We start from the raw sequence: 14,429 nt of genomic DNA on the forward strand, positions 1-14,429 counted from the left end.
TCGTGTAAATAATGTTTGGTGACCTTTACACATCATTTAATGTTATATTATTAATGAAAAATAAAGATGGCCGAAACATCATTTCGGCCCTGGTCCGATAAATATCGAGAATGAGGTACTGCGTGTCGTGTACATAATGTTTGGTGACCTTTACACATCATTTAATGTTATATTATTAATGAAAAATAAAGATGGCCGAAACATCATTTCGGCCCTGGTCCGATGAATATCGAGAATGAGGTACTGCGAGTCGTGTACATAATGTTTGGTGACCTTTACACATCATTTAATGTTATATTATTAATGAAAAATAAAGATGGCCGAAACATCATTTCGGCCCTGGTCCGATAAATATCGAGAATGAGGTACTGCGAGTCGTGTACATAATGTTTGGTGACCTTTACACATCATTTAATGTTATATTATTAATGAAAAATAAAGATGGCCGAAACATCATTTCGGCCCTGGTCCGATAAATATCGAGAATGAGGTACTGCGAGTCGTGTACATAATGTTTGGTGACCTTTACACATCATTTAATGTTATATTAATAATGAAAAATAAAGATGGCCGAAACATCATCTCGGCCCTGGTCCGATAAATATCGAGAATGAGGTACTGCGAGTCGTGTACATAATGTTTGGTGACCTTTACACATCATTTAATGTTATATTATTAATGAAAAATAAAGATGGCCGAAACATCATTTCGGCCCTGGTCCGATAAATATCGAGAATGAGGTACTGCGAGTCGTGTACATAATGTTTGGTGACCTTTACACATCATTTAATGTTATATTATTAATGAAAAATAAAGATGGCCGAAACATCATTTCGGCCCTGGTCCGATAAATATCGAGAATGAGGTACTGCGAGTCGTGTACATAATGTTTGGTGACCTTTACACATCATTTAATGTTATATTATTAATGAAAAATAAAGATGGCCGAAACATCATTTCGGCCCTGGTCCGATAAATATCGAGAATGAGGTACTGCGAGTCGTGTACATAATGTTTGGTGACCTTCACACATCATTTAATGTTATATTATTAATGAAAAATAAAGATGGCCGAAACATCATTTCGGCCCTGGTCCGACAAATATCGAGAATGAGGTACTGCGAGTCGTGTACATAATGTTTGGTGACCTTTACACATCATTTAATGTTATATTATTAATGAAAAATAAAGATGGCCGAAACATCATTTCGGCCCTGGTCCGATAAATATCGAGAATGAGGTTCTGCGAGTCGTGTACATAATGTTTGGTGACCTTTACACATCATTTAATGTTATATTATTAATGAAAAATAAAGATGGCCGAAACATCATTTCGGCCCTGGTCCGATAAATATCGAGAATGAGGTACTGCGAGTCGTGTACATAATGTTTGGTGACCTTTAAACGAGAGTAACTCTCGCATTAAATCCGAAAATACAATTTTTAATTTCATCAGGACACTGCAACTACCCAAAATTACATAATAGGAAATTCATAAGCATTGTCTCCCTAACTTTTTTCTCGCGACACAATTGTAAATACTTGTTTGACTTACGTCGCACCACTAACAGTAGCTTTTACAATAAATTTTTGTCTCACGAGCGGCCGTGAATTAATATTTGCGCACTATAATTATTACGTAATCAAAAGTCTGGTTTGAAAGCGGGTGTAATTGCAGGCTGGCATATAGAGTGCATCAGAATGTCTAAGCCTGCGACACGCGCTAATGATGACTTCAATATGACGTTCAGCGTCCTTTCTCTGAACAATCATCACATTTTCTTTATAACGGTTCGATTAGTACGAGGCACGAATATGCTATAGTAGTAAATATCATCATCATAAACTCACATTTGCAAGTTACTGTTATTGCTAACTTTTCGCTTTTAAGGGCTCTTAAGGCAGAAACGCAAATCGGAGTTTTAGTTGAATCTCGTGACCCAATCTTCACAATTCGAAAAGGATGCATTTTCAATGCCAGTATGCCTCGTTTGTACGGGCATATAACCTATGACATAGAGAACTCTCAGATAACCCAACAGTTGCTCGCAACTCAATTCCACGCACCATGTCATAAGACGAATTTAAATCGTCGTGCATTATTTTCTCTGTGGGTCGCATTTGTACTGCTCAGATTGCAAGGACAAAGATATTGGGTGCCGACCAGGTTTGTAATTACTCGAGTCACGACTCGACTCGAGTTTGACTCAAGTCACGATTTTCTGATGACTCGACTCGACTCGTGTCAATCTGTGTATTGACTCAACTTGGACGCAAGTCATTGCGCATGACGCTTACCAAGTCATATGACTCGAGACTCAGACGACCAATATCGACATTTCATTGAAATTTCGAAGAATAGTAGAGTAACCCCACTATGCGATTTCGTCTATTGGTACTGGTACTTGAAAATGCGACGAGAAACTGCCAAAAGTGAGGAAAATTAGTATATTATGAATGCGAACCATTCGATATCACCAAATAAAGTTATAAAAAGTTGGTTTAACAAGACTTTAACTGGGAACTGAGCAGTCAACACAATGACTTGAACTCGGACTCGAGTCACAATACCATGTCTCGGACTCGACCCTCTGCTCGCGATGACTTGGACTCGGACTTGACTCGGTGGTGAATTGAAAATGATTCGACTTGACTCGAGTCAAAACTATAAAAGTGAGATTAACTTGCGACTCGGAGCTTTGTGACTTGGTTGCAACCCTGGTGTTGACCCTTTCGACAGCCTGACATATCAGTTTCGAAGGTTTGGGCCAATGAGCGATCTTTTTGAAACCGCACTTTGCCCAGCCGTGTATGTTGGCCCAAACTTCATGTCTTCATATGTCCCGGACATGGACGGACATGACATAGGCCAACATGTGTCTGATAGTCCTACACCATCTCGTTGCACGCCTCTTGCGTATAGCATAGCAACGGTCTGCGGAGGTGATAGACGTTGCTAGGAGTGTGCAGTTCTTTCAAAATTTCGATTACAGTTACATTGATTTCTGAAAATTAGCCGTGTTCAAAATAAATGAGGTGCGGTAGTTAGGCCCCGCTTTTCCCTATCACTACCCTGTCCGAATAATATCCACTCCAGGTAGAGCTGTCCAGTGAAACAATGTCGGAAATCTTACTATAACATAAAATAAATTTGTTTAATACAAGGTTCGGCACATTTTCATGATCAAGTCATATCATCGTAACCACTTTTCTCCGTTTCATTTTTGGCGACGGTACCCAACACTCTTTGACATTATGGCATATCCACAGTGGAACGCGAGAAGCGCGAATAATTCTTTTGTTGCAAGAAATTCAAAAAATATTACTTGGATATTAAATGACATAAGTATTCACGGGTCCTCGCATTTAAGAAGAGCATCAAGACGAACCTACGACCTCCTATAACTAACGAAAGTCTCAAATTTCGAATGAAGCTTAACCTCAACAATTTTATCAATCAGACTACAAAGCCAGCAGGAATACGATGCAACCATTGCAACGAAACACCTAAACCGCATTAACCGTAAAAAAGGTGTACAAAGTAGATTTATACTTTTAATATTGGCTACGTCTGTTGGAAATCTGAATGTTAAAGTTTAAAAAAATATCATATGCCTCTCAGTGACTTGCAAACGATCTATGTAACTCAAATTTCGCATACTCATTACTCAAATAAGGCAACCTGCATGATTAGTACGAGTTTTAACATAGCGAATACGATGCAAACGATGAATCATGTCGTGATTTCGAATTTGCGGTACCATGATGTCACGATTTTCTGACTGTGACGTAGAAGTTGATTGACATGTATGGCTCTTAGGGAGTTAACATGGAAAATATAGGGTCAATATGGCTCTTCGGACGAAAAACGTTCACGACCCTTGGTCTATAGTGCGATCGCGACCCAAATTTATACCCGGGTTTTGCCACTCGGATATCATGTCTTTGGTGAGTTCGTTCTCTGTTCCGCCACTGGGACATCATGTATGGGTAGATACGGTGTTGGATAACAAAATTCCGTACTATATATATCTGCATGATGGCATCTGACCGTGTACCAAGTTTCAAGGCTGTGACTCAATAAGTACAGCAGTAAGTACGCTATGAAAGTCGAGTATCCAGGGTTTGCGTACGCTGATGTGGCATTGAGCCGACCGCATGAAGGATTTTTCGAAGAATTTGAATACTTCTTTTCCATATGGAACACGGTTGAACTCAGCAAAGACCAATAGCGACCTTGCCTTTAATTACTGCTGCTGACGGATCGACAATAACAAAGTAATCAAAGTCATCTGGGCGTGACAGTCACGTGATTTCCCTAGAGTTCACACCACCTTGAGTAAACGCTGGTTTTTGCGACCTTCGTAGCTTACACGCGACGCCCTAACATGCTTTTCAGGCTACCTAATTGGCTACTTTGCAGCATCACCGTATATGTAAAAATACTTGGAGCAAATCTGTCATGTCTTCAAATTGCTTCAAAGATTGTCAAGATTTGTGGACAAGATGTGTGTGGCAAATCAAACACAGATCAATACCGAGTATGCTCGTTCTCTTTCGCTACCTGGATTCGCGAGTTGCCACAGATGATGATTTGGCTGATGGATCCGCTTCTTGTCGTAACCACACCCGTTTATTTGACCTGAAACCACATTTGGTATGAAATCGATATTGCGCACGACTAGCTGTGTTCTAAGGTGACAGACCGCCCTGCGCTCTAATCTCAATGACCTTATTAAAACCGAAAGGTAAATCCAATCACCGAATACATGAACTGAATTATGTATGTAAGCAATTATGCATTGCCTTACAAAATAAAGGATTCATAATATATATTACAATATAGCAGTTAATCATTTCAGCCAAAGCAGTTTATCATTTCATTTGATACTGTATACATATAGCTAGGGTTGAATTTAAAACAAAAATCATTCAAAAACAATAATGTTTAAAACAAGGCCCTTGTTTAAAACATTTTAAAGCCATTACGTCACGAATATTCAATTGTTAAGTCATAGTGGATTGACATTGGCAATTGAAATTATAGGGTAAATGTAGCTCCTTTGACGAAATAGGCTTCAAATCCCGGCCACGGACCAAAAATATCTTCACGGACGCAAGGATCAAAAATATCTTCAACCAGGACTACATCGTCATGCAGCATTTTTACGGTCGGCGGTCATCATCATCAACTGTTCAACCGACCATTTCGAGGGTTTATTCATGCCATATCGTAAGCGCATACAACATGCTTATGGAAAGTATTTACACAATTATGGCATAATCATACAACTTGAAAAACCACAATTTAATTTTAAAAAGGCCTTTTTTTAAAAACTTGTTCAAACAAAGTGTTTTAAACAACCATTTGTTTTAAATGCAACCCTATACGGAGCACTATATCTGCGAAGAGGTGATGAGTATGTTTTGCTTATTTTGACATGCCGCGTAAACAGTGGTTATACAATTATTAATCAATCCTCAGGAAATGATAAATTTTTGAGGCCAACCTCGTCTCTCTGCATATGATGCGAACTCGGCCAATCGAATGTAAAGGTCTGTATAGCTTGCTAAAATATACGATACTATAGTTGGTATTAATTACTAGAATCAGCGTGATGCAGTTCAATCTGTGCATCTTAGAAATTACATTTGTTAAATAATGAGCGAATGAAATTAATTAATTTCTGGGAGATCTCAAATAGTCCACCTTCTTCTCGATTATATCCCTCACGACCTGAAAATGGAATGATTGTCAAGCGTTACTCAGGTGTGCCCAAGAACAAAACGAAGAGGTCTTTAAGTATAGGCCTATGTATAGAATACATTGTATCGAGCATGACTCGTTTATATACGGAAAGTTCGTTCCTTGTTCGTTGTTCATTGTTCGAAGTTGGTTCAGCATTGTGTTCAGCATCATTGTTTATGTAATTATTGCGCTGCCTTATATTGCGTCCGCTGTCGTGGGTATGGTCATTCCTAATTTGCCGAGACGCTGATAGGTTGTACGTCTCTCTAATATTAAAGTAGTGTTATACTCAGCGTTCTGCGTTCCTGGTCATTAGATATAGGGTCTAAGTCGGGACAGTTGGAAAAGACGAAAATAACCGTCCTTGATCGCGTGTTTGGACAGGAGTTATGTTGCTCCAAGTATCAAGGTGTAGTATATTTGTGAAATCGTGCAGAGAATTCCTAGCCCAATAGGAGGAGTGGGCCTAATGCCTTGAAGCACAATTCTTGTAATGCAGTATGGCGTTATCTTGCTCTAATGTCCAAGTTCGGTATCCTACAGCTCGAATTTCTTCATGCACACAGCTACGTCGATAGCGATTGTTACGAAATGGTAATTCTGATCAGTTAGACTTTCGAAGCTGATGCCGAATTGGTGACCTGTGGAATGTCCATAGGAGGCCCATTGGCTCATAAACTAGACCTAGGCAACACTGAATAAAAGCATCGCGACTAAGTATTTACTTATACATGGATACTTTAGAATTCCAATAGTATCCCGAGAAAACTATATTTGGAAACCACAATCTTCGAGCTATTTTCCAACATATTGAAACAAACGGAATATAAAAATTAATGGTCAGATTGAAAAGGCACCATGTCTCCACGACGAAGCCTAAATTATTTTACTCAGATGCCACTGAATACTATCATGGCCATCAGAACCGTCGACACCGATTTAGTCTTATCAACTCGTTTTCACTTTTACTAAATTAATATCGAACATACAGTGATCGGATTATGGCAGGAGTGTTATACGTACGGTCCGCTATCTGGCCTGCAAAGCAATTCTTAGTACACTAAAAAATACTCGTCACATCGACCACATTTGTATCAAATGTTGAGATGAAATATTTCTGTAAGAAAGACTGCCAATAAATAACCCCCAAGACAGCAAATGTCGTACACTTTCATAGGCCACTCTATGAGCAGACAACTGAGATGTTGCGGTTTCACTTTAGTTACCGTAGGATCCAGTCGGTGACATTGACACCCAATTTCAAGAGGACAGAAAAGGGGACTGCACACTCATTTGAGAGCTTCATGGGAAATATTATAATGTAATATACTACAAAACTACAGTGTTATGAATAAACGTTTGAAAACGAGGTATTCAAGTGAATATCAAGAGCAGAAGGTTCCATTTTGAATCATTGGACTTTGACTTGTCCGGCCCGGGAGCGAGCAAAAGGTTACAATTCGCCTTCGAGGCAATTTAATTTTGACATCACTGATTGATAGACTTCTTGTATCCTCAGGAAAAATAATACCGATTCATCAATCGGAGTATGGATGACGGTTCCAATATTTCGCGTGTGGGATACACTAGTTCCGTCAGTACGGTAGCCTATTACTGCAATAGACTAGCCGATGTTTTGTATAATTATCGAAGCAGCAAGAAATTTTCCCGGCAGATTATATCAATGTATTGGATAAAAGCACAGTGTCGATGTATAGGACTATGACAAGGCAAGTCGAGAGCCATGATAATGTAATATAGTCACCATTGAAGTCATGGTTTGACACAAGATTTTACACAGTTCATTTTTAAATGGATTGCGTAAGAAGGCATCTAACCAAAAAGAAAAATGTTTCGCCCCTGCACAACGCCCTCTATCGACCAGCTGGTCTAACAATTTGTCAGGAAGAGTATTAGGGTTGTTCAGAATTAATCGACTTTCAAGAAGTCATGGTTTTCGGTCTGTTTCCCGTGCGTTATGCCTTACAAACACATTCTAGCTACTTTTTCTGTAACTCATCCCTTGCATCTGTGTGCAGGGCTCTTCAAAAATGACTTTTTTTCTCAAATCGTACTGGCTACTTGATAAGATTGTTAGGTTACCTAATTTAAGCCTACACACAAAATTTGGTTCAATTCAAGCCAGTAACCGCTTTGCTACAGAAGAAGAAAGTTTCTATTTATTATATAAAATACATACAAAAGAAAATTTGAAAATTTTCCGTTCACCCCATGAAAGTGTTAGGCTGTCTATAGAAACAATGGTCACCATATTTGGTTCAATTCCAACCTGTGGAAGCGGAGTTATTGCCTCCGAAAAATTTGGATTTGAATAAAATAGTATTTACGGTGACCGTGTCTTTGTTTATTTATTATAGTTGTGCTCACCGTAAATACTATTTTATTCAAATCAAAACTTTTCGACAGCAATAACTCCGCTTCTTCTGGCTGGAATTGAATCTAATTTGGTGAGGATTGTTTCTATAGAAAGCCTAACACTTTCATGGGGTGAACAGAAAATTTTCAAATTTTTTATTATTTGTTTTTATATAACACTGGTCAACACATGTTTTTAGGCAGACAAAGTAAGAGTGGTTTTGGGGGTTCTGAAGGACACTGATTCCGAATATGACCTTAGTTCTTTCAAATTGGCTCTTGTTGTGGAGATAACCCATGGGGCTAATTTGACCAAAATCTCCCATTTTCGCGGTAATGGCTAGATGTAAAATCGGCTTAGTGGTACTATAAAGTTTAAAAATTCAATCTACTTGTTATTTTTACACACAGAAGACGATATTAAATCAAAATAGAGCAACAGCACTATATTTTTGGGATATTAGATTTATCATAGTTACAGACTTTCACGAATATGATGTACATAAATAAACTCCAGTCATGTATAGACGTATTTATCTAGATACTCAAATAACGTGGCATTAATTCAATCAGTTTTACGTCAACCACCTATTGTAAATTTAAAATAATCAGTTGGAATACAATATTATTGATATATTTTGAATCGAAATTGTTTTTTTTTGTGCGATTTTCGCCTGTAAGCTATTTAGTGCAGTTTCTCGAAATGTTCCGGCAACGGTCTGACATAATATTATCAATAGTTCATCTCATCTGCACTGGTATCTTTCTATTGTTATTCTGATGTCTTGTTAGAACCTCTTTCCTTGCTAATCAACATGATGATCGGGAAATATATCAAGATGACTGAACATGAAGTGAACTTTTATGCTCATGTTTGTTCCTAGTTTTCGATATGCAGATACGAATTTTCGGACCAACTGTTTGTAGTTGAGTGCTTTGTTGTCAGCTAAAACGTTTTATTTACTACATTTTAGTAGAAATTACATGCTGTGAACTCCTCCTAATGTGAAATTGGAATCTTTCAGCGATATTCGAATATACCAGATACCAGATTTAAGCTTCTCGTTTGATAGGGTTACTAGGTATACCCACTTCGTTGACTCAGTGGAAAATTATTCATTTACAAGTCAAAAGAAATGAGACACATATAAGTATTGAAGTTAAGCCTTTCAAGGACAAAGTTTATAGTTTTATACTCTCTTTAGTCTTGGTGGAATGACCAATTGATACAGGAGAAGACGAACTTCCGTTTTGGAAAAGTACAATTTTTAGGCCTGACAAACTGCTTTTTTGACAAACAAATATTTCGCATCATGCCATGTTAATATTGATAGAATGACTGAGAATGACATGAGGGTTCTTCATAGTCAATTAACCATTTATGCGCAGTATAAATCTTGACAAAAATACGATTTTCTTCCCACCAAGTGAAATATTTAAGGGTAAATACAGTAATTTGTTTTTTTTAGGAGTATAAATATCTTCTGACAGAGATCCAATCTGACAAAACTAATGTGATATTCGTAATCAGCAACCTCGAAATCCCCATAACGGCTCTCAGATTTTCTGCCTAATTTTTTTTTTTCATTTTGTTGACCAGTGTAATAAATAGAAACTTTCTTCTCCTGTAGCAAAGCGGTTACTGGCTGGAATATTGAACCAAATTTTGTGTGTATAGGCTTAAATTAGGTAACCTAACAATTTTATCCGGTAGCCAGTACGATTTGAGAAAAAAAGTAATTTTTGAAGAGCCATAGTGTGCATGTTGTGCTGAAAGAATATCGGCTACAAATGGGGTTTTCCCCTAAAATTTGAGTACCTCGATCTTACACCTAGCCTATTAAAATTCCCTATATGTCAGGCTTTAAGCAGCTTTTGTTGTTTTGGGTGATGTAAAACCTCACCGTAGATATTTTCCTGAGTTCAGGACACCATTTCCAAATTGCAAATTTCCTTGAAAATCGTTCCTAAAACTGAGCATCATTTTGTACGATTCACCATATAACCGAATACAACTATAAAACACCATCCAATCGCACAGCGATCTTGTAAATGTCTTATTATTTAACAAAACGTAAGAACGTAACAGGGGAATGGATACAGAAGGAAAGCAACGTAACAAAGAAATGGATTGATTTGACAAAAATTCAATACAATCAGATTGATGGGTTTGATCTGCATGAGCAGATATTGATGAGTTCTCTGCATGTTTACCTGACCACTTGCTGCTGCTGTGCTCTAGCAGTTCAGTCTTTTTTTGTTGTTGTCCGAGTTTACCTAACAATTCTTTATCTTCGACACCAATCGTTCCTAATCTGGGACCATCATAAAATGATATGCCTTCAAATTTATTTATCATCTGCAAAAAGCCTGTTTGCATCAACTGTCCCAGGCCGGGGATATGTGGAAAAACATCACGAAGTGATTTTATAGCTGCCTTGTGTAAGCTATGTGATCTATGAAAAGAACCCCTGAAGCGATTCGAAAATTGATGCAAAAATAATGATTTCAGACGATTAGAGAATAAGACATAACCTCCTATCATAGTTAGGGAGGTCTCAGATTAGGAACGATTGGCGGCAAAGACAATGTGTTTAAATTTAAAATCAGACAACAAGAATAAGGCTGAACATAACTAGAAGACAGCCTGAACCAGCATGAAGTAACGAAGGAAAACTTAGAGCTAGAGTACATCTTTATCATCTTAGAGGCAGCTGGCACTTTCCATAGCAGCACAATATTTATCTGATCATTCATCTAAATTTGTGACTATGAAAACTCCTGTAAACCTATATTCAACGACAGAGACCTATGACATGTTTTTATTGTGTATTTGATTAAGACAGAATCGTATTTCATAATGATGATACAGCTGTTGAGCACCATCAGGTTCAGTCTTGCAGTGTCGGAATGGCATAGTACGGGCACTATGATGCTATGATTTAGGTCAGCTTGAGGATTTCCAAGGCAGGGTGCAATATGAAAATGTACTCGAAATAATATCCACAATGAGGTTTTGCATCAACCCAAACCACAACAGCTGCTTAAAACCTGACATATGTGGCACTTTAGTAGGCTAAGTGAAATCGCGGCCCTCAAATTTTAGGGGTATCCCCCATTTTCAACCGATATTCTTCCAGCTCAACACGCGCATTGCACACTGATGCAAGGGATTACTTAAAGAAAAAAGTAGCTAGAATATGTTTTTTAAGGTATAAGCCATGGGAAACGGACTGATAACCAATACTTTTTCAAAGTCAAACAATTCTAACCACCCAAATGAACATGAGTGGAGGCAGAACCGTACACATTAATCAGGACCTTGAGAGCTTGCTCAAATTGCTCAAATATACTAGTACGGTGAGTCATCTTGCGCTGGGAAATGCTTCTGCAGTAGTGTGGGGCTAGTATTCACCTTAATTTGTACCTGCACACTGCACAGGCATTTGTAGTTTGGATTAATAGCTTATGTGAGCCCCAATGTTCTTATTATTATATCCAATGTGGCTTTATTCATTTACGTAAAATTATCTGAAACGCATACATAGTTTACTGGTCTCAGATCGGCTTATTATCTATGACTCACACTCTCAGAACAGATGAAGGAATTTGTTGTTAAATAAATGTTTTCGTTTACATTTTCGAAAAAATTGCTTATATCGTATTGTCAGCCAGATGGAACCAAGCAAAGTTTTGAATATTGAATAACTTTCTCCGTTGACAATTCATAGCTGGAATTCTGTTAATCACCACAAAAAGCCAGCTAACTTTCCTGAAATAACTTAGGATTTATTCTAAATAAAAGTGAACAATTGCCGCCTTTTGCAGATAGATTATGTCGTATGTCGATATGTTAATTTTCACCTTAATGTTTGCTCCAACGTTGTACTTCATTAGCTCTCTCAAGCGATCCACTTCTCTCGGAGTGTATTGAAGTTTTCTGGCTGGATATGTCCCGGGAGTGACGTCAAAGTCATTGAATTCTTCACCATTGTACTCTGCAACAGATGTTGTACGTAAGTCACGTTCAATTATTTCTCATGATTTATTCGTATGCTGAACCGCAATTCACATCATATACCACAACTACAAGCAAAAATCAGAGCAGTGTCATACTCGCTGACGGGTATTCTTCCAACCGGTGACCTTTTTTTAGTTTCCGGAATCCAATGTTGTGGAGAGGGAACCAGATCACGATTGGACAATCAGGCTTTTTGTCGTCTTGAAACACGTAATACTCTTTCGGTTCTTCTCCTTTGATTTTTTCGATATCGATTTCAGGGAAATTCATATTGTTGTCGTACATTTGTTTCTTCGTTTGTTTCAAGCCCTACGTGAAGGGGAAAATGTTAACGGTGAGGAATATATGCCACCGTAGCCATGACAAAGTATCTTACGAGCGAATTTCTCTTTTTTATTAATATTAAATATACTGTAATATACTATAGTATCTTCCCGATATCGGTCCCCTACCCGTCTTGTATGAACAATGAGCAGTACCAGAAATTGTCGATGCTTACTTTCTACTTTGTTCCATTTATTTAAGACACATAAATGTATTAAATGTGTAAAAATATATTCATATTTGTCCCAAAATGATTTTCGAGCAGACACTTATTAGGGATTACCACCAGCTATAATGTATCATTGAAACACGCCAATAAATTTGAAATCAAGTTTAGCTTGCCTGACATTTTAAGCAATCTAGATATGAGGAATAAAATACCAGAGTTATATTGAACTACGCAGTCACATCGCGTGAGAAACATATTCGAAAACTTTACTGAATCGTATAGGTCAGCCAATCCGTGACCCGCGAGATGGATTTAAGTGGCTCACGCGATAATGTTTGAACTTATATATTCGAAGTTATATTATAATAAAATAGATTATCCAGCTAATTTACTCCGAACTTGCAATACCAACCAAAATTTGATTAGCCTGCCCACGAATCTTAAGATGTTGATTAGTGAATATCAGTTCCGATACATTGGCGTAGCCAGGGGCAGTCTCATTATCGTAAATATTTGTGCATGACCTTGACCAGATAGTATAATATCTCGGGGCAGAGTTGTTCGACTTTAAATTTTTCGCAGCACTTCGCGGGATTTGTATCAAACTCATTTGTTTAAACTTTTAGTTTTAAACTTTCACTGTAAATTCCAATTTTCAGAATTGAATGTAACTATATTCGCAATAATGAGACAACGTGTCGACCAGCATTAGACTTCGCGTTTGCACTCGCAGAAAGACCGTCGGTGGTGAAACCTTGGTAGAAAATGATAGACACATGTTTGCGTAAACCTTCGATATTGTATGTCAAAACGCCAAATAATTCTGTCCTTGTCAAATGAGAACAGCAGTATAAGAGGCGAACCGAAATATATTCAAGTAACAATATTATTTACATCATTCATTTATTAACTTTGAACAAAAAAAAATCGCGTTGGGCGCGGCTATAAGACATAAATTCAAACATAGTTTTCATTACCTAATGTGTATCTATTTTCATTCGTAGTAAGGTAAGTCTTGTTTTCAGCGTTACATACTCTGGTTCGCTCCTATCGGACGATTAAAAAAATAACGTCGACATTCGAATGGCCCTAGCAATGGTTCGTGAATCTCATGTGGACCGTTGGCCGGAAAGGTTGGCCACCCCTGGTGTAGATCTATATGACGTAAGTTATATTATACCATTCAGAGGTGGTCAAAGTAGTCAAGAAAGCTACTCAAGTAGAAGTAGAAGAAGCGACTGAAAAATCTACTCAAGTACGAGTAGAAGTACTTCTTCCATAAGAAACCTAAAACTACTTGAAGTAGAAGTAGAATTGACTGACTTTTAATCTACTCAAGTAAGTAAGTAGTTGCGAAAACGATCGTAATTCGTTCACATGGATTGTCAAAAGGTGCAAATTGAGCTATGCAAAAGGTGCAGAGCTTGATTCATATTGATGCATACCAGGAGGTATCCAATTTTCGACAGCATAAGCATTCGTCCGCATCATGGGATGAAAATGATGGATGGAAATGCGATACTAATCCTCTGTTTACTCGAACAGCACGTTTTAGTAAATATCATGCTATGGTGCATTCCCTCATATTATAAAACCTGTAGTTTAGTCAAAGAGCAATACGGAGAAGTTGTATAGGATACGGTGTAAACACTTCGCGCGATTAGTAAACATTAATAAAAAATATGTTGGATTGTAAAAATGCCATATTGTGTAGCTTTATTTCCGTAAATTGAAGACATTATTACACGTGCTGTTATACTTCAACATCTATGTTAACCAGACAAAAGAAC

Source organism: Botryllus schlosseri, chromosome 5, assembly GCF_051294905.1.
Source record: "Botryllus schlosseri isolate E-star chromosome 5, Bs_hap1, whole genome shotgun sequence".
NCBI lineage: Eukaryota > Metazoa > Chordata > Ascidiacea > Stolidobranchia > Styelidae > Botryllus > Botryllus schlosseri.